The sequence below is a fragment of the Homalodisca vitripennis genome, chromosome 7, assembly GCF_021130785.1.
Source record: "Homalodisca vitripennis isolate AUS2020 chromosome 7, UT_GWSS_2.1, whole genome shotgun sequence".
Taxonomy (NCBI): domain Eukaryota; kingdom Metazoa; phylum Arthropoda; class Insecta; order Hemiptera; family Cicadellidae; genus Homalodisca; species Homalodisca vitripennis.
In genome coordinates, this window is record NC_060213.1 from 127,472,777 (window position 1) to 127,478,776 (window position 6,000).

Genomic DNA, 6,000 nt, shown 5'->3' on the forward strand with positions numbered 1-6,000 from the left:
TCAAGAAAGCTCTTCAGTACGTCCCATTGGAACAGCTGAAGAAGAAGATTTGAGTACCAGAGGTTGAGACCTTATAACACATTAAAAAGTGACCAACTAATACTATGGCTCAAAAATATTTTCTCAAATCAAATTAAATGTTTATTTTGTTAATTTGACTAATTTATAATCCAAATGCTATACCAAACTACTAATGTAAGCAATAAAAGCATAAGTTTGATCAGAAATTGTTGATTTGTTATCCTTTTTTAGTGCATTTTGTTAAAAGGGCACAAGTCCATAGTTTTAAATAATTTTAAAAAGTAATATAAATGAACAAAAAACACCATATCTATTGTTTCAGTAATTAAAAATAGTAATAAACTAAATATAACTAAAAAAATATGAAATATAAAGTAAATATTTTCCAAACAAAATGGTTTTTTGTTAATTCCTGAAAGTTTTACCAAATGGACTAGGGCCCTTTTAACAAATCACGATTCAGAGTTTTCTACTCCTTCTTTGACAGATTTTTGATAGTTCGATTGAAAACTGAAATATTAGTCCGTGTATGTTTTCTTATGATAAACTGTTGTTTTAATTTCGCCACTCTCTCCCTGCATACATATCCAGAAAGGGGAGATGTTTTGGACTTCTACCTCCATGGATAGATGAATAAAGAGAGAAATATTGCTTATGTAAGACGCAAATGTCATTCATGTATCACCACCAGATCATTGAAACAAGTTGAAGACTGGGATTTTTGTTTCTATTTCTTACATAAAGATATTGGTAATAATGTGCCATAGAAGAGTCCCATCTCCATTATCTCATCTTGACAGTAATTTTTGCCCTCTAGTTCAAAATAGTTACATTGGGATGAGTGCATAGCTCTAAATTCAATTATTTTGATTGTTTTTGAAATTGGTTCATTAGTGAGCAGACTTTCAATGTCAAAGTTAAACTAGCCTATCCGTTTCAACAAGTTTGAAAGCCTTTGACTTATCAATGAAGCCTTTGGAATTTTAAATACCCAAAAGGACATCTAGATCTTGACCTAGATTTATGATATCTACATCAGATCAAATGATATGCAGCCATGAAACTATTATAGATTCAGCATGTAGTTTTAGTATCACTCTTACAGATTTTTTTCTAAATAAAGGATTTTCTGTAAATTTGAATCCGACTCCAATAATATCACATACTAATGTGTATCTGAAAAGTGTGACTTAAAACTAGCAGCTTTAAAAAAGTTTCTAACTGTATTGAGATTCCACAAAATTAACATTCCTTTTACTATTTCTACAAAACTCTCAAACTTTTATTCCAACAGTAGATAGCCCAGTCTCATTCAAATAAAATCCACACTGTTTGATTCATTTCATCCAATATTTTCAATTTGTAAAAGGGAGGTTTTTGATATTTTTGAAACTTTGATAAATCTGAATATGTATAAGCTGCCTGTTGTATCATGCTTCAGCAAAACAATGAGATTGGTGTTTGGTATTATTATACGATTATCAATTAATTATGTAAACCAAATATGTCATAATTAATTTTTTTACAAATAATTAGAGAACACTTCAATGTTTTCCTAAAATTAACATTAGTGATCTTTTAAATATTCTTTCAATAAAAGTGAATAATAAAGGTTAAAAAATTGTTTTTTATTAAAAATTACCCAATAAGTAGAAACTTTTTAAAATCAATTGGCATCATATAATTTTGATTCCTGTAAAAAATAGACAAATTCCTTAATAGAAAATATTGAGTGGAATTTGAAATCTATTTCAATATACATATATATTATGTGTGTGTGTGTGTGTGTGTGTGTGATTAATAACTAGTAAAATACTAAAAGTTGTACCAAAACAAATACTGATGCTAATGCTAACTTTGAAATAATTCATTTAAAAATGTAATTAAACATTTTCTTTGCTAAAAATACATCTATCAGCTTATCAATGGAAAAACATATTTACTCAAATGTGCTCATACTTTCCATATTGGACAGCTGGGAGCTCCAGAAATTTGCCAGGGCTTGTAAAGTCCTCTAGGGTGATATGAATTAAAACTAGGCTCAACTTTTGTTTAATTTGTAAAGATAGTACAAAGATTAAAAATATACTTAGACTGTTAATTTTTTTAATACAAAATTAAATATTTATTGAATTCTTTCACAAAGACAAATATTTAAGCATTTTAACTTCTTTCTTTAAAATTATTATTAACAATACATTTTTAATGAAAATTGTCTTTGGCATAAAAATAAATGTATATTTATGTAATATTTTAAATTTGTGAATTCAAAATAAATATTAATTGTATTTTTTATTATTTCAATACAGCATTTCAATTGAATATAAATATTATTTGTATTTTGTTTATTATTTCAGTACACAATTAATTTAAAATATTTATACATTTTTAATGAAGATAATATTAAACCGCCACCAATATTTATTTAATTTAATAGAACTTAGCATGTTTTAATAGGAAAGTAAAAATAATAAAACTTGATTTAAACTTCAGTTAGAGAAGTACATGAAGAATCTAGGTTTATTATTAAAAATTAGTATTTTATAGTCAATATAACATTTAAAGTACATTTTTCAAGCCTTCTAATTTGTTGTACAAAATATAAATATTGAGTAAACTTTTAAAATGTTAATATAATGGTTTTAAAACTAAGTCTAATTTTCATTTGAGGTTATAAAAAGTTTAAATTATGCTTACGTTTTATTTTTCAGTTAGCTTTTTAGTATTATAGTCTCTCAGTTTCAGCTTATAAAGTTGTTTAATAATCTTTTCCCCCTTCAATCCATTGCTGCTATATGAGGATTACATTAAAAACACCTCTTCTGTAGCATTTTTAAACAGCTGATGTGTGGATTAAGGAACTATATGCTTATGTGAACTTCAGTCCTTCAACTCTTGTATTAAAATTTGAATAGCACATGCCCCTTCATCTTCTAGAACATCTGTTATTAAGCATGTTAAAAGCCCTTAATGGGCCAGAAGTTAGAAGGGCGTATGCCACCTTCATTCACTATGAAAATTAGGTTTTATAAAAATGTAACATACTTGGCTTTTACTGGAAAGATACCTTAAATTTAAGGATTAAAATAAACAACAATACAGTTGAGAATAAAATTTATTATATATATACACAATAAAATATACAATACTGTGGGGTTAAAGCTACAAGTATGAAAAACATGTACAAATAAAGTATATCACAATGCTGAACCCGTCAAAACAGTAAAACCACACTTACTTAAAAAAAAAGGAAATCTTGGTTAGCTTAAAATGGAGAAAGTAAATAAATTTGTAACACCACATATTTTTTTAGAATTACTATTGACAAAGATAATAGGATAGATTCCAATCCTTGAAACGTAGTTTTATGTTCTTGTAACATATAACAATAGCAAATGTCCGAAATCCTGTTATCACATATAGTGTTAAATTTTAGAGACGTCCTAATAGCACAGAAAGTGATCTGTGTTCACTAGAACTTACTCAGCAATTTAAATGATTTGGTGAAGCCCAAGTTATGCTGAAATAAGTTGTTATTGTTACAAAAAATATAACTCGGCTAAAACATTCTCTTACTAAAATAATTCTCCTATTTAAAATTCTATTACAGGTTATGAAACACAAGATTATAAGAGTTGTGATTCTAAAATCTTTTTAAACCTAATTATATCAGGTTATCACAACAGATTAAATATTCTTAACAATACATTTTTGCAAAATTTGATATTGTGATTGTTTTAATCTCATAAAAATGTTCAAGTTTCTAATCCAAAAAAGATTAAAAACCGCAAAACACGCCCACTGCTAAATCTAAAATCAAACCCATTCATTCTCTTTGAAGGAACATCATAAGAACTCCACAACATTGATATATTAATACAAAACAAAATAATTTACAACACATATTACATTAATGAATATTTACACGTATTCTTTTAATCTTAACTGGACAAAAGTGGTGACGTTCTGAGACACCTGCAGTGGATGTGCTAAATAAAAGTACTTTCAAAGTTCGGATAAGATGTAATAACTTATAAAATATGACGTAATAAAATGTAGTTTCGAATTTAATATGTGTTATTACAATATTATTAAACTCCAAAGTAGAATAAAAATAAATACTATTTAAGGAACATTTCTTGATAAAGGACACAAATGTACAGCTTCCTAAGATTAAAAGGACATAAATAAGAACTCTGTTTTAGAAAAGGACGTAAGCAAAATAAATTGTTGTCCGCATACGTAACTTTTCTTATTGATTAAAAATACCAAGTGATTGTCTAAAAGCTGTAATAAAAATGTTAAGTATTTTAGAGAAATTATTTTAATTTCTAGATTTAGTTATTATAAATGTAATATTTTTAAAGCTTAATAAAGTAAAATAATCCATACATTTTCTCTTATTCAATAAATTGATTATTAAGAATAGCAAAATACCATTTCATGGTGATTTTATCCATATTATATTTGATATAATACCAATTAATAACAATAAAAAAAACATTATGCAATGTCTTCTAAAATGCTTGTTACCTATTTTTTATAAATTCTGAATATAATATATAATAAATCAATTATTATATAAAAATAAAATAAATCACAGTTCGATAAATGAAATATTCATATATATTCTAGATTAAACCCCTTAACAGTTAGTTAAATTTTTATATTTTGATAAAACTAAAACTGTATATTATTGTATGTAAATCCAATGAATTTCAATGGTTACACAAAATATAAATAATATTAAAAAATTAAATTGACTTAAGTAAAATAATTTAATAAAAAATACACTTAAAATTTTAATTTTTTTAAGCACTGCTAATTTATTTTGAACGTTTTAACAGATTGACACAAATTATAGATTTTTTTCAGTAATATTTTTGACACAACTAATAATACAAAATTAGACACGAGTTACATTAAACGTCAATCGTAAGCAATGAAATGGCATAGAAACGATTAAGCAACGATTACAGATAATTTCAATTGAAAAGATCCTAGAGAAGACGTTACAATGCTATCAGACAAGTCACAAATTGACTAGTGACGCTCTAGTGGCATCAGTAGGTGTGGTAACTAACGCCAGCAAGTGAACTGTTACTTGTTCCCAGCGTACTATGCTAGTGATCTTGGTTCAACAAGGCAAATTCACTCAGTTGGGTGGAGCTGTAGCATGTTTACCTATCTCCGGGAAAATTTTAAATGAAATAAATGCCAATGCTATTACGAGTTTTGAATCACAATACACTTACAAGGGGAAAACCGTTTAAAGGTCAAAAACAATAGTTGCGCACAAATGGCAGCAGCTCTTTATACTGCAGCCTTGCTGTAAAAAAAACCGTTACAGGGGTTATATGATCATGACAAAATAAAAATAAGAGACGTTCAAAACATCTGTCCATTGTCAGCTTTTTAAAAGTGACAGCTATTTTTAAAACGATAATTATAATGAGTAAGTATTCTCGGAAAGGTTCACGTGGCAAGTTTCAAAAACATTTGAGCTTAAACTGGCGTATCCAGATCCACTGGAAAAGTTACTGAATATCACAAGGGGGAAAAGTGTGAGAAACATTGATCCTTTTTGACCCAAGATCTAAACACTGTTACAAACATACAAAAATAAATCACAACTATGTACACTGTACACAACCATTCAACACATATACACAACAAACTCGGGGCTGAACGAATACTGGAATGCATACATCTCTGTCCAAGTTTGGTTCTGGGATGAACATTTATTAGGTTTGCCACATCCCGATAAACACAGGTGGGCAGTGGATTCAGGCCTATATTAGTTATAGTGAATATTTACATTTGTATAAACAATGCCTATTTGTGTGTTGTCTCTGACGGACGTTGTGTCTTGAGACACTCAACAGAAATATCAAGAAGTTTAAAATAATTTATTTGTGACAGAAAATTCATGTACATTTGAAATAGAAAACTGTGTTTTACATAAATTTTACACAAGTA